Genomic DNA, 17,203 nt, shown 5'->3' on the forward strand with positions numbered 1-17,203 from the left:
ATGACAGTCTCAAAGTGGGCAGACTTCTGACCCTAGAATAAACAAACAGCTCAAAAGTGTGCTCAGAAGTCAGAGTATAACTTCTGCTGAAAACTAGTTACTAAAACTGAAAGGGGATATAAGCCCCCTCCCCTAATGAAAGTTGTGTCAAGAAATTTGCGGACATATTTTGCAACCACCACACTGCGGATATACATATAACAGAAAATGATTATCAATCAAGATATTATGGAAACATCTATAGCTTCAATATATAACTCATTTCAAATATATACAGAGTTATTTTCAAAGTTTATTTTACCTTTTTCCACATAAAAGTGTTATATGTTCATCACCATTTGAAAAATATCTAAAATAATAATAAAATTTGTAAAAGCATCCAAAGTCTCAAATCCAAAGATAACTACTATATTATTTTATGATTTTATAGTCTTACTAAGATCTGAAAGATGTCTTACTAAGACTGAATTATATAAAATCATTATTAACTATGTTTCTCGATTTATGCACTAGACTCCTATGTCAGTTAAATAATATTTACTTAGTCCAGAATGACTTTTTTGTAACCATTGATCATTAAATGACCAAAATAATTTTGTAGAGAATATAAAACTCTCTGTGTGGATTGAGAACTAAATGTATTTTATTATATAACATAATTATGTAGAAACAAATTTAATGAATAAATAGTAGGTTTCTGATAAATACTTTCAGCTTTTCTTCATTATAATGTGTAGAAATGTTTACTTGTGAGCCCAAGAGAATAGTTTCTATTCTGGTAGATTCTTCTGATCCAATTTTCCCCCAGAAATCCTCTGGGCTTCATGCTATTTAATTTTCTAATTGTAGGGCCCTTATCCCTATTGTTTGCAAGTTATTCTCAATCTCCTGTAAGTCAATTGTTCCCAGTACACATTAAGTATTTATTAACTAATTTCTACGGAGACTTTTTAGCTTCTTAAATATTTTTCAAAATAGTGACATTCTGATTTACTAAAATAAGTCTTGATTCAACAGCATCTTACTGTAACACAGCCTTTCAAGGTAAGGATTGTCAGTAGAGTTTTCCACAAATATCAGAATTCTATGATCTTTCATTACAAATACATTAAAATGGTTATACTCTGCTTCTTTTAGTGACTTCTAAATTTTGTGTATTTGATGGAATCATGGGCATCATGACAATCCATTTGCTATCTCATCACACACTATTTTGTGCAAGTAGATGTTCAAATGGTATACTTTTTTAAAGGTGAATGCACAAGCATATTACAAAAATATATCTACATTTTGTTTAATTTGGAATATCTTCAGTCTGCCTCCTATCTTCCTAAAAAATGCAGTTGCAACATACTTGCAATAGACATTTTTTTTTGTCTCTCTAACGACTTGTATTCACTGTTCAGATTCTGACACTGTAGATATTTCATAGATCGTCTTTTTATGTCTCTGGCATTTATGCATTAAGTCGGGTTCTATCGAGGGACTTTGGCCCAAATTTTCAGCCTGGCTTAAAGACTCAGAAGGCCAATATACCAAGGAAGAAGATATTAGATATTTAGACCTATTATTTTGATGCTATTGAATAAAGTTTTTCTTGAATTCTGTAATACATTCTAGTATAGTTTATATGTAAACTTATGTTTTATTGTTGTTGTTTTATTTGAGATGGAGTCTCACTCTGTTGCCCAGGCTGAAGTGCAGTGTCACAATCTCAGTTCACTGCAACCTGCGCCTCTCAGGTTCAAGCAATTCTCCTGCCTCAGCCTCCCAGCTGAGATTACAGGCCCACGCCACCATGCCCAGGTAAATTTTTTTTTTGTATTTTCAGTAGAGATGGGATTTCGCCATGTCGGCCAGACTGGTCTTGATCTTCTGACCTCGTGATCTACCCGCCTTGGCCTCCCAAAGTGCTGGGATTACAGGCATGAGCTACCGCGCCTGGCCTTAAACTAATATTTCCTTAAACTTTGGGTTGTGTCATATTATCTTCTACTGTAGTGTTCTTAATTAATGTTACCAACTTGTATGTACTCAGCCTAGCACTACTCACTCACTCCATTTATCTGAGAAGAGTTTGCCCAATCACCACCCATTTCCCCAACCAATCACTTTTTGGGAGTATAAGCTTTGCTACTACAGTCACTTTATGTGTGTGTGTGTGCGTGAGTCTGTGTGTGTGTGTGTGTCTCTATAAAATTCAAGCTGAGCCAGTTAACATGGCTATTAGAGATAAATTCATATAGGATAATGAGGTTTGATATTCAATTATTAATTTTTCTAGATTGGTGACAATATATAGTTTCATATAATACACAGGCAAAATTTTGTATCATGGTTTAATCAGTTGTTATGCCTCTTTTGATAATTTTCTGTTACATCTTTGCTTGTTCTATAATTGAAAACATAATGTTGCAGTACATTGATTTATCTGAATTCTTTACACATTAAAGTTATTGCTAGTTTACCTGTCCTAATTTTGTATCAGTTTGCTTGTTTTAACTTTTCATTTCATTATAATTGAGGTATTTTTTAACATTTAAGGGTAGTCAAATACGTTGTTATTGTTCTTTAGAATTTTTCTAAGATTTGAGATTTAAACATGTATTGCCCTTCAATATTTCTGTAAAGTAGCAAAAATATATAACGATAGCTACCCTCTTAAATATTCTTATGGACAGTTTAGTGTTATTAACTATAAATACAATGTTGCACAGCAAATCGTTAAGATTTTTTATCTTGTATGATGTAAACTTTATTTCCATTGGACAATACCTGTTTCCCTTTCTGCTAGCATCTGGTAACTACCATTTTCTGTTTTGATGATTTTGATTATTTTAGATAAGTCATATATGTGGAATAATGCAGTGTTTGTCCTATGGTGACTGGCCTATTTCACATAGCGAAATGTTCACAAGGTGCTTCCATGTAATAACATTACAGTTTTGTGACTGACTAGTGTTCAATTGCATATATGAACCACATTTTTATCACCCATTCATTCATCCACAAGCATTTAAGTGGTTTCAACCTCTTGACTCTTGTGAATAATGGTGTGATTGCTGTGAATACAATGTATCCTCAAAAACTTGATTTTCATTCTTTTGCATAAATACTCAGAAACTGGATTTTTAAAATAATATGTTATTTCTATTTTTTATGAAGAATATTTGTACCATTTAACATTTTCACCAACAGTGCACAGGGTTGCATTTTCACCACGCTCTTTTCAATATTTGTTTTTTATTTTCTTTTTTGTGTTTTGTGTTTTTTTTATGTTGGCCACCCTAACAGGTATGAAGTGACATTTTATTGCAGTTTTAATTTACATTTACCTGAAGAATAGTGATGTTGAGGGAATCGATTCATATCCCCTTTGGCCATTTGTAACTTTTCTTTGAATAGATGTCTATTGAAGTTATTTGCCTATTTTTAATCAGGTTTTTGGTCATAAAATTATAGGACTGCTTTATACATTTTGAATAGTAACTACTTATCAGATATATTGTTTGCAAATATATTCTTCATGCTGTGGGTTGCCTTTTGACTTATGATTGTTACCTTTGCTCTGCAGAAGCTTTTTAGTTTAATATAGTCCCAATTTGCCTATGTTTACATTTTTTCCCTGTGCTTTTGGGGTTCTATCCAAGAAATCCCTAGCAAAACCAATACTACATATATATTTTAAAAACCTGTTTTATTCTAGGAGTTTTACAGCTTTGTGTCTTAATTTTAAGCCCCCAGTGTGAATTTTTGTGTGTGGTTTAAGATAACAGTCCAATTTCATTCTTTTGCATATATTATTTAGTCCTTCCAACACCATTGTTGAGAACAGTATCCATTCCTCATTGGATAATTCTTGTCACCCCCTTTCAAAGATTTCAAAGATTCATTCATATATATATATATGAATTATTTTAGGGCTCTCTATTCCATTCAACAGGTTTATGTCTGTCTTTATGCCAGTACCATACTCCCTTGATTGCTGTAGCTTTATACAACTTGAATATCTTATTCAAATGCTTGAGACCAGAAGTGTTTTGTATTTTGTTGTTTTTTGAACTGGGGGACATCCACATGCATATAATGAAATATGTTGGAGATGGGAATCAAGTCTAAACACAAAACTAATTATATTTCATATATACCTTATCCAAATAGTCTGAAGTTAATTTAATATAACATTTTAAATAATTTTGTACATGAAGCAACATTTGGACGCATTTTGACTGTGACCTATAACATGAGGTCACGTGTAAAATTCTCTACTGTGGGTTCATCACGTCACTCAGAGAGTTTTGGATTTTGGAGCATGTTGGATTTTGGATTTTCAGGTTAGAGATGCTCAGATTGTATTATAATGTGTTTTGAAATCCCAAAAAGTGATGCTTCTAGTTTTGTTCTTCTTTCTCACAATCAACTTATTCAGGATCCTCTGTGGTTCCGTGTGAAATCTAAAAAATTTTTTCTGTTTCTGTAAAAACATGCCATTGAGATTTTTATTTATATTGCATTGACTCTCTAGATTGCTTTGTATAGCATAGACATTTTAACAATATTAAGTCTTCTAACTCATTAATATAGAATTTTCATTCATTTATGTCTTAATTACTTTCATCATTTTTTAAAAATCCAGTGTATAGTGTTTCACCTACTTGGTTAAGTTTATTCCTAAGTATATTATTCTTTTTGATTATATTCTTAAATTCTTTTTCAGAGTTTGATATCATGTAACTCAACTTGTTATATTTATATTGTATCCTGAAACTTACTGAATTTATTAGTTCTAACTGGTTTTTGTATGTTTTGGTAAAAGGTCTTTAGTGTTTTCTACATGTAAGATTATGTCTTCTGTGAACAGAGATAATTATACTTCTTCCTTTTCAATGTGGTAAATTTTCATTTACTTTTGTTACCTAATTGCTCTAATACAGCCTCAGGTATTATGTTGTACAGAAAAGGTGAGAGTGGGCTAGGCGCCGTGGCTTAGCATTTTGGGAGGCCAAGGCAGGTGAATCACTTGGGGTCAGGAGTTCGAGACCAGCCTGGCCAACACGGTGAAACCCCATCTCTACTAAAATACAAAAATTAGTCAGGCATGGTGGCACATGCCTCTAATCCCAGCTACTTGGGGGGCTGAGGCAGGAGAATCGCTTGAATCTGGGAAGCGGAAGCTGCAGTAAGTCGAAATCTTACTGCTGCACTCCAGCCTGGGTAACAGAGCAAGACTCTTAAAAAAAAAAAAAAAAAAAAAAAAAAATGTGGTGAGAGTGAGAGGGGGCATTCTTCTTGTATTGTTCCGATTTTAGAGAAAATATTTCAGATTATCACAATTAAGTATGATGTTAGCTATGAGCTTTACATTTGCGATGTTTAACATGAAATTGTTTTCTTCTATTCTCTTAATTTGTTAACTGTTTTTATCATGAAAGTATATTAAATTTTGCAAATGTTTCTTTCTGCAACTATTGAGATAATCATGTGATTTTTATTATTTTTTTCTCATAATGTTGTGTATTATATTGTTTGAATTATGCATGTTAAATCAACATTGCATCCCAAGGATAAAACTTACTTGCTCATTCATGGTGTATTATACTTTTAATATGTGGTTGAATTCAGTTTGCTAGTATTTTGTTGAAAACTTTTGCAGCATTTGTAATTTTTTTCTTTGGCTCTGGTATCATGGTAATGCTGGTCTCATAAAATGAATGTGCAAGTGGTCCTTCCACATGAAGATTTTAGGAAGAGTTTGAGGATTTGCATTGATTATCTAAATATTTTATAGAATTAAACAATGATGATATCTAGTCTGAGGCTTTTCTTCTTGGGAGATTTTTTGATTGGTGATTCAGTTTTCTTACTAGTGATTCATTTCTTCAGAATTTCAATTTCTTCCTGATTCAATTTTGGTAATTATGTGTTTCCAGGAATTTATCCATTTCTGCTATGTTACCCAACCTGTTAATGTTTAATTGTTAACAGTATCTGTTTCAATACTTTTTATTCCTATGGCATCAGTTCTAATGCATTCATTTTATTTCTGATGGTGTTTATTTGAGCTTCTTGTTTTACTTAATGTAGGTAAAGCTTGGTTAATTTTGTTGATCTTTAAGAAAACTTTATTTTATTGATTTTTTTGTATTGCTTTCTATCCTCTATTTTGTTTCTTTATAGTCTAATCTTTATTATTTGCTTACTTCTTCTAATTTTATTCTTGTCTTTCTGCTTCCTTAAGGTGTAAAATCAGGTCTTTATGTAAAGTCATTTTTTTCAAATATTAGCATTTACAAGTATAAATTTTCCTCTTAGTAATTATTTGCCACATCCCAGAAGTTTTGATATGGTGTGGTTTTATTTTCATTACTCTCACGATATTTTGTAATTTCTAATTTTATATCTTCTTTGATCCATTTGTTTTTCAGGAGTTTGTTAATTCCAAATGTCATAAAATTTCCAGTTTACTTTCTGCTATTGATTTCCTATTTAATTCCATTGTGATCAGAAAAGATATTTGAGACACTTATTATGTTTCCAATCACGTTAAAGCTATTAAAAGTTCTTTTGTAAAACTAAAAACAGGATTACCGTTTAATGTTAATCTCACTGCTGGGTATATATGTGAAAGGAAGGAGATCAGCATGTACAAGTTATATCTGCACTGCTGTGTTTATTGAAAAATTATTCACAGTAGCTAAAGTATGGAATTAACCTAAGGTGTTCTCAATCATATGTGGAAGGTTAAAAAAAAAAAGTTGAACTTATGGATGTAGAGAGTACGCTGGTGGTTACCAAAGACTAGGAAGAGTAGGGAGGAAGAAATATAAGAGAGGTTGGCTAATGACTGAAAAAATACAGTTAGATAGATAATATAAGTTTAAGTGTTCAATAGCACAGTTGAGTGACTATAGTTATTAATAATTTATTGTATATTTCAAAATAGATAGAAAAGAAGATTTAGATTATTCACAACAGAAATAAATAATAAATGTTTGAGATGATAGCTATCCTAATTACCCTGATTTTATTATTAACCTTGTAAGGATGTATCAAATATCACCAGTACCCCACAAATATGTACAATTGTCAGTTGTACATATTTGTCAATTGTCAATGTGTCAATTAAAAAACATAAAAGCAAAACCTAAGTATATTTTTTCAAAAATTAAAAAAAGAGAATTTTTTTGTGTGTGTGTGTGTGATTTAACGTGTGATCTAACCTTGAGAATATTCCCTGAGCACTTGAGAAGTGTGTATGCTCTGTAGCTGTTGAGTGGAATGTTGTGTACCTGTCTGTTAGGTCCTTTTGGTCTATAAAATTGTTCAAGTCCTCTTTTTCCTTATTGATTCTGTCTAGTTGGTGTGGCAATTATTGAAATGGGGTTTTAAAATAGTCTACAACTATTTTGTTGCTATCAGTTTCTCCATTCAGTACTGACAATGTTTGCTTCATATATTTATATACTCTGATGTTGGGTATATACATATCATTGTAATATCTTCCTGGTGAATTGACCCTTTTATCATTATATAATGTCCCTCTTTGACTTTTATGACACTTTTTGACTTAAAGTCTATTTGTCTGATATTAAGTATGACAACTTCTGTTCTCGTTAAGGTAGCAATTTCATGGAATATATATTTTAATCCTTCCACTTCTACTGTGTGTTGCCTTAAACCTAAAATAAGTCTCTTGTAGACAGCACATATTTGAATCTTGTTTTTTTCAGTCAATTCAGGCACTCTATGTCCTTGAGGAGTTGAAACCACTCACATTTATAGAAATTATTGATAGGGAAAGATTTACTGTTCACATTTTCTTTGTCTTATTATTATTATTTTGTTCCTCTTTTTCCTTCTTGCCTTCGTCCTCTTTGTTTTATTGAGTTTATTTTGTGATATGTTTGGATTTCTCTCTCATTTTCTTTTAGCATCTTATAGGTATTTTTGTGATTACTATGGAGCTTACTTAAAACATTTTATAGTTACAATTTAAAGTTAAGTTGATAACTACTTAACTTTAATCTCATACAGTAACTCTCCACTTTCATATCCCTCTTACACTTCCTGGTATCAATATCACAAGTTACATCTTTTTATATGATTTATGTATGGAAATATTTTTATTTTTTATATTTTGGGTTTTTATATGTTTTAATTAAACTTTTATAACAGAATTGAAAGTTATTTACACAATATCATTATGATGTTACAATATTTTGTATTTTTACATATATTTATTTTTTATCAGTGAGTTTTATACTTTCATATACTTCTGTGTTGCTATTTATTATTACTGTTTGTGTCAACTTTAAAAACTCCTTTTGGAATTTTTTAGTGATAATAAATTCCCTCAGCTTTTGTTTATCTGTGAAAGTCACTGTTTCTCCTTCATTGTTGAAGGAAAGTCTTGCCAAATAGATGTAAATACACTGATAGTCTTTGGAGTATTCTCTTGTATGTGAAACATTGTTTTGTCTTGCTACTTTCAAAGTTCCCTTTGTCTTTGACTTTTGACAGTTTGATTATAATGTGTCTTGGTGGACTGCTTTGGATTTATCCTGTTTGGCAATTTATTAGATCTTTTGAATCTAGATTTTCATTTCTCTCCCAAATTTGAGCAATTTTGGCCATTGTCACTTTACAGAAATTATCTGGCCCTATCTGTCTCTTTTTTCGTTTAAGATTTTCCATTTTATGTGTATTTGTCCATTTGATTGTCTCCCATAAGTCCCCTAGATATCCTTGATTCTCCTTTATTATTTCTGCTCCCACCTCCTCTCTTCTGATTGGATAATATGAAATGTTATGTTTTCAAGTTGGCTGATTCTTCTACTTGATAACTTCTGCTATTCAGTTCTTGAAGCAAATATTTTATTTCAGCTGTCAGCTTTAAAATGTCTGTTTTTTTTATTAATATCTATTTTCATTCTCTTTGTTGACATTCTCGTTTGTTTAGGCATTGTTTTCCTGGGCTTATTGAATATCTTTATGGTAGTTATTCTGAATTATTTGTCAGGAAACTAATATAGTAATATTTCATCAGAGTGGATGTCTTGAGATTTATTTTGTTCCTTTGATAGGGCCATTTTTCTATTTTTTTTCTTGTTTCATGTAACTTTACACTGACATTCACGTATTTGAAAAACAGCCACCTGTCTCATTTTTTATGGACACGCTTCATATATGAAAGTACCTTCACCAATTAGCCCTTCTAGACTTTCTGGGGACCTTTCAAACATTTTATGTGTATGTGTCTTTTCTATATTCATGCATGTATATCCCTATTTAGAGTCACCAATTTCTTATTCAGTAATTTGTAATCTCTTAGTCTCTCTAGTACCTGTTTGCTATACAACAGATCCTGTAGAGGAGTAGTATACCACCCAGCTCTTTTTTTATTTTCAGTGGCCCCCAGGAATCTAGAATATGCTGTGCCCATCAACACCCTGAGAGGCAAAATGGAAACCAGTCTCTTGGACAGGCCCCTAAAATCCATAATGTAGCACAAACGCTCCACTCTTTTCTTTGCCTCTGAGAGAAAGGCCACTAATCTGAATCTGTCTTTGCCTGCTCCAGAGCAACATCATGTCATCCAGTTTTTGTTGTTGCTGTTGTTGTTGTTCTTTTCTGTGGCCCCAGACATCTAGAGTATTCTAGGTCCCATAAGCATTTCAAGACAGGCAAGAAAGAAGCCATTCCTTTGGGCAGCTTTCCCATTCCCCCCGAAAAAGGTCCATACATCAGATGTATAGTCTAGTTGACCTCTGTAACCTAGCTGATTTTTATTTGGGATATTTATATTATAATGGATATCTATCTGTCTATGTATCCATCTATTTATCTGTCTAGATCTAGATCTAACTATATACTTATTTCTTCAATATATCCTCTTAATTGATCTGTAGTACTTTATTTAATGTAATCTTTAAATATGGTGTAAAATATTGCTGTGTTTTCTAGTCTGTTTTATTTTTTGATCCTTTCTTATGATGGTACCTCACTTTTTAAATTATTTTTTGTATAATATGTTTAATATTTGGTAGAGCTCATCTTAATCCCTTGTTATATATTTTTATTAATTTGTCTTGCTTATCTACATTTCTACATGAATTGTCCTGAGATAACTGAATATTTAGCTTTGTATTCCCCTTACAATGTTTACAAAATCTCAATGCTGCTAATTCACAAACAAAAATGCTCATCAGGTTATTAGAACTTTATCTTATGAGTTTGAAGTTATCTGTAGGTATCAGTAAAGAATTAACCTTGCTTCTTTCCTAGTTAGATTATCTCTCTAGAAGCAGAATGTTTCCATTCATGAGAAGGATTTCTTTATCCAAATTCCTTAATATACTATTTAGGAAAATATTCCTCTGAATTTCTAGGATGTGATAGACTTCTGGTGATTTCTTACTAGTGAAAAGTTATATTTTTATCTGTGTAGGTGCATGTGTGTGTGAACGTGTGTTAGTATAAAAAATAAACTAGACTTTAATGTGATAAAATATATGTATATACATACTTTCCCCACAGAAATTATTATACACTGGGGTTCTGATAGGAGATGGAAACAAATATTGAAAACAGACCTATGGTGCTTTGTTATGCTTTATCTAGTTGCACTTTGCAGATACTGTATTTTTAACAAATTGAAGATTTGTGGCAACCCTGAATCCAGCAAGTCTATCATTGTAATTTTTCCAGAGCATGTGCTTACTTCATGTGTCTGTGACTTTTTTTGGTAATTTTCACAGTATTTCAACATTTATTATTATTATAATATCTGTTATGGTGATCTTTGAGCAATGGTCTTTGATTTTACTCTTGTAAATATTATGAGGAACCGGAAACCATTCCCATAAAAGAGGGCAAACTTAATTGACAAATATGTGTGTTTTGACTGCTCCACCAATCAGACCTATCTCTCTCCTTCTCTGTGATACTTTCTATATTCTGAGACATGACAATATTGAAATTAGGTCAATTAATAAACATACATTGGCCTCTAAGTGTTCAAGTGAAAGCAAGAGTCTCACATCTCTCACTTTAATAAAAAGATAGCAGTGATTAAGTTTAGTGAAGAAGACGTATTAAAACCCAAAATAGGACAATAGCCAGGCCTCTTGTGCCAATCAGTTAGCCAAGTTGTAAATGCAAATGAGAAGTTCTTGTCAATGAAAAGAGTCAAACTCTCTAAAATAATACTCCAGTAAGCACACAAATGATAACAAAGTGAAATTGTTTTTCGCCAATATAGAGAAAGTTTCAGTGGTCTTGATAGGAGATGGAACAAGTCACATTTTGTTAAACCAAAGCTTGTTGCAGAGGAAAATCTTAACTCTCTTCAATTCCATGAAGACTGAGAGGTGGAAGGTATGGAAGTAAAGATGGAAGCCAGTAGAGGTTGGCTCATGAGGTTTAAGGAAGGAAGTTGTCTTCACAACATAAAAATGGAAGATGAAGCAGAAGTTGCTAATGTAGGAGCTTCAGCAAGTTATCCAGAAGATCTAGCTAACATAATTGATGAAGGGGGCTATATTAAACAACACATTTTCTATGTAGATTAAATTGTATTATATTAGAGAAATATGCCATCCAGGACTTTCATATTAAGAGAGGAGAAGTAACTGCCTGACTACCAATCTTCAACAAACAGGCTGACTCTCTTGTTAGGGTCTAAAGTAGTTGCTGACTTTTGTTGAAGCCAATGCTTGTTTACCATTCTGAAAATTTTATGGCACTTAAGAATTATACTATCACGCTATCTCCTATGCCTGTGCTCTATAAATGAAACAACAAATCTGGGATACAGCATGATTTACTGAATATTTTAAGCCCACTGTTGAGAAGTACTGCTCAGAAATATATATATATATATACACACACACACATATACACACACACACATATACATATATATGTGTGTATATGTATGTGTATATATAATATATATTATGCATATAGTTTGTGTGTGTATAATTTCTTTCAAAATATTACTGCCTATTATCAATGCATCTAGTTTAGTCACCCAAGAGCTCTGATGGAGATGTGCAAGGAGATTCATGTGGTTTGTATGCCTGCTAATACATCATCTGTTCTGCAGCCCATGGATCAAGGAGTAATGTCAACTGTCAAGTCTTAACATTTAAGAAATATGTTTCATAATGTCATCACTGTCATAAATAGTAATTCCCTTGATGGTTCTGGGCAAAGTAAGTTGAAAAGCTTCTAGAAAGGATTCACCATTCTAGATGCCATTAAGAACATTCATGATTCATGGAAGGAAGTCAAAATATCAACATATCAATATTAACAAGAGTTTGAAAAAAGTTGATTTCAACCCTCATGGATAACTTGGAGAAGCTTAAGACCTCAGTAAAGCAAATAACTACAGATGTGGTGAAAATAACAAGATAATTAGGATTAGAAGTGAAACATGAAGATGTGACAGCATTTCTGAAATCTCATGATAAAACTTCAGTGCATAAGGATTTTCATCTTATGGATGAGCAAAGTGGTTTTATGGAATCTAGCCAAAGTGGTTTTATGGAATGATGAAATGCTGAGAATACTGTTGAAATGACAATGAAAGATTTAGAATATTGCATAATCTTAGTTGATATAGCAGTAGGGTTTGAGAGGATTGACTCCAACATTGAAAGACATTCTACTATGGGTAAATGCTATCAAACAGCATTGCATGCTACAGATAAATCTTTCATAAAAGGAAGAGTCAATCAATGTGGAAAACTTTATTGTCGTCTGATTTTAAGAAATTACCGCGGCCATCTCAACATTCAACAACCACCACCCTTTTCAGGCAGCAGACATCAAGATCAAAGAAAGACACTACATCAGCAAAAATATTTTAAATTGCTTACAACTAAAATGTTCACAAGAGTTTCTTAGAAATAAAATATTTTGCATACATAATTAAAGTATGTACATTGTGCTTCTAGATATAATGCTGTCGCACATTTACTAAACTATAACTTAGTAAATATAACTTTTATATGCATTGAAGAACCAAAAACTTCTGTGACTTACATGATACTCACTTTGTTGTGGTAGTCTGGGACCGAACCCACAATATCACCAAGGCATGCCTGTATACAAATTTTATATAAATGGCCATTCTTAAATAATAATGCTGGTATTTTGGAATAAATCATTTTTACCTCTAACCCACTAGTGTGGTCCACTATGAAAGCACACTACAAAATATGAAGCCAGGATAGCTGACTAGTAGGAAAGAATGTTTAGAAGTCCTACGATGTGACAATTGCTAAGAATTTCCATATAAATATAGTGGCACCTGAATATAGTGGCATGAATGCACATAAGTGCAAGCTATATTAAAAGTAGTTTGTTAGTGACATAAAAAAACATTTTCACAAAGAATGAAGTTTAGAAAATAAACCGAAAAATATAAAAATTACTATATTTTGTGACAGGTTGTAAAAGCCTTTAAAACTTATTTTTACTTTAAAAAATGTCTTTTAGTGTTATATATCTGAAAGATAATTTAAGTTGTATTTTTTGTGACTTAATTGATGTTGCTTTAAACATATATTCTGGCAATTAAAACATAATAATTATGTTAAAACAAAATAAATTAGCTAAAACTCAGGTAGCAATCTCAAAGTACATTGATTGTGAGAGACATTTTTCTGACAATGGAAAATCCAGATATTATATTTAGGGAATACAAACAAATAACATAGCTTTATTTTGAGTATAATGTGAAACTAGTTTGCCTAACAATTGTTTTAATGTTGCCTACAATTAAATTGAGTGAAATATAAATACAGTTAAATAAAAATTACTGTATTGGTGTGCTATCTAATGCTTTGTACACAATTGTCATGGGTAATTAATACAAAGAGGTGAATGGTAGCACATAAGTACAGCATATTGCAGAAGTAAATAGTGTAGCATTAAGGTTACAATACAAAAGTTTAACAGATAGCCTACGGTAATGTGCACCTAGTGACCTAGATTCTTAATATGTAAAATGAACAAATGGGCATCTAATATATCTACTTGCTTGGAGTATTAAACTTTATAAATAAAATATTTATTAATGCTAACTACAATTAATGTTAAGACTGGACCATCTCCTTATTCTCAGGCTTTTAATTGCTTAATCTTTTTATATTTTTATTTTAGTTTGCTTTAAGAGGCATGAGCATCATCTAAATGGAAGCCAGCGTTCATGGACTGTAAAACAATTAAGGGGCCATCTATTCTGGAGCACCCCAAAATCAACATTTAGTTTTCAATTTCAAAGAAAAAGTCTACATATTATTTGATATACACACACGGGTGTGTATGTGTATGTCCAACTTTAAAATATACTGATTTCTATCACAAATATAAAGAGAGATTAATACTTGTAAGATGTTTTCAGGACAACTAAGATGCTGCATAAAATTTTATTTTATGTTATATTTTTAAATTGATGTTTGACATGTACATATTTACAGGGTACAGTATGTTGTTTCCATACATGCATACATTGTGTAATGATCAAAGCAATGTAACTAGCATATCCATCACCTTATTTATTATTTCTTTGTGATGAATCATCAGAGTTTCTTCTAGCTGTTTTGAAACATGCGAAACATTATTGTTAACTCTAGTCATACTATTATGAAGTAGAACACCAGAACTTACTTGTCCTATCTAATTGCAACTTTGTACCCATTGACCAATCTTTCTCCATCCTCTCTCTCGTCTACTCTTCCCGTCTTCTGGTAATCACCATCCTACTCTATGTCTATGAGAATACTTTGATTTCAAATATGACTGAGCTAATGCAGCATTTGTCTTTCTGTGCCTGGCTTATTTCACCTAACAAAATGTCCTCCAGGTTCATTGATGTTACCACAAATAACACGATTTCATGTTTTATGACTGAACAATATTCCACTGTGTATATATAAAACATTTTCTTTTATATATTCATCTTTAATAGACACTTAGGTTGATTCCATATTCTGGCTATTGTGAATAGTGCTGCAATAAATGTGGGTGTCCAGATATCTCTTTGACACACTAATCTCATTTTCTTTAAGATAATATATATAATAGATATATAAATATATATAAATATGTATATTTATATAAATATATATTTGTATATCTACATAAGTATATATTATATAGATACATATAAATATCTATTGGACACAAACTATTGTACCTCATATATGGGCAAAATATAGTGGAAAACCTTTTTAACAATAAATAATTCAAGCTCCAAACTCATGTAGATTACATAAAAATAAGAAGTTTCTCTTTTTTGTGTGTTCTAGCAATACATACTCTTCCTCATAGAAAAATATCAGTAATCTATTAGATCTTCATATTAAAAATAGCCATTTAGGTCTTTAAACCAGTGTTTTCATCACAGAGCTAAAACAAATAAAGAACAAAAGCTGATTGATAAAAGCACATTAATTAAGGGTGTCATATATATCCGGGTATAAAAATTTTGAAATTACACTCCTAAATGAATTTAAGACTGAGAACTTTGTAAAATTCATTAAATTATACACTTCATCACATGCATTGTTTGATATATTAATTATTCATTTCAATATGACCATTACTTAAATAGTAGCTCCTATATTAAACATATTATGTGCTTAAAAATTCAAACAAACTTTTCTTACTGATGTTCAATTTATTTTTCACATATTTTAATTAGTATTTTGGCAGAATGCTTAAAATAATATATTTTGTTCATTTTTTCCTAAATTGATTTATTTTTTAGTTGGCAAAAATTATATATTATTTTTGTGTATAAAAGAGTATTGTGAAACATTTATATATACATAGTGGAATGGCTTGAGCTAATTAACATATGCATTGAAAGTAATGGCAAAAAATGTGATTAATTTTATACCAATCTAATAATTTCTTAGTAATTATTAGTAAATAGTAATAATAGTTGCTATTATTACTAAATAATAATTAGTAAAATAAGAACATTATTATTAATTACAGTTACCAAGTTGTTGAATAGATCTCCTGTACTTATTCTTCTAAGCTAACTAAAATTGTGTGTGTGTGTGTGTGTGTGTGTGTTTTAGACAGTCTCATTCTGTGTCCAGGCTGACGTGCAGTGGCATGATCTCATAGCTCACTGCAGCCTTGAATCCCTGGGCTCCAACAATCCTCCTACCTCAAACTCCCAAGTATAGGACTATAGGCACATGCCACAGAAGCCACCACACCAGACTAATTTTCTTATGTTTTGCAAAGACGGGGTGTTGCTCAGGCTGGTCTTGAACTCCTGACCTCCAGCAGTTTGCCCATTTCACCTTCGCAAAATGCTGGGATTACAGGCATGAGCCACCACACCTGACCTGAAAAAAAAATGTTTTAATGAGAACATAAAGTAGCAAAATTTAGCCAAGAGGTATTATACCTTAATTAAAGTATATAGTTTTTAAAAAATTACTAAAGATAAGGCAAAGATCAGAGGTTAACAGAACATTCTACTTTGGAGTAATAAAATAAATGTCTCACATCCTTTCACAAAATGGCAGAGCAAAGCGGGGTACAGAAAATGTCTGCAGACAACATAGTAGCAGAATCGTTTTTGATCTTAAGGTCAGTGCATTGTACATCAAGTATTGAAATTTATGAAACATTGTTGTTGAAAAAAATGGTGCCTCTATTTTTCCCTTGCTTTATCTGTTTTATTTTCCTGCTTGCTTCCTACAGTGTCTGCACTGCATGAATGATTATAACGTCACTAACCACATATTCTTGATTTTCTTTAGGCTGTCATTTTACTGAAATGTTTCCCCAACGAGAAGAATGACCTTCTCAATGATAATTTATGTGAATAAGCTGTTGTTCATTCTGCAAACTATAGTACAGTAGCTGGTGAATAATGGGTGCTCAATTAGTATTTGTATTACTTAAATGGGTGAGAAGTAACATCATTTACATTCATATGGTAATAATGATATACACAACACTTATACTCATGGGTATTATAGACTGTGTCTGATGTACTGCATTTTATTCCTTCTAAATTGCATAGTTTTTCACATTTTAGCAACCTTCAAATAATTTTAAATCTCACAATTAATGTTATTAGGAGATACTGGATAACGTTCTAATTAAAATAATTTTCACTGGAGTCTCCTTAATATGGTATGAATAATGGCACATTTTACAATTT

Source organism: Theropithecus gelada, chromosome 17, assembly GCF_003255815.1.
Source record: "Theropithecus gelada isolate Dixy chromosome 17, Tgel_1.0, whole genome shotgun sequence".
Classification (NCBI taxonomy): domain Eukaryota; kingdom Metazoa; phylum Chordata; class Mammalia; order Primates; family Cercopithecidae; genus Theropithecus; species Theropithecus gelada.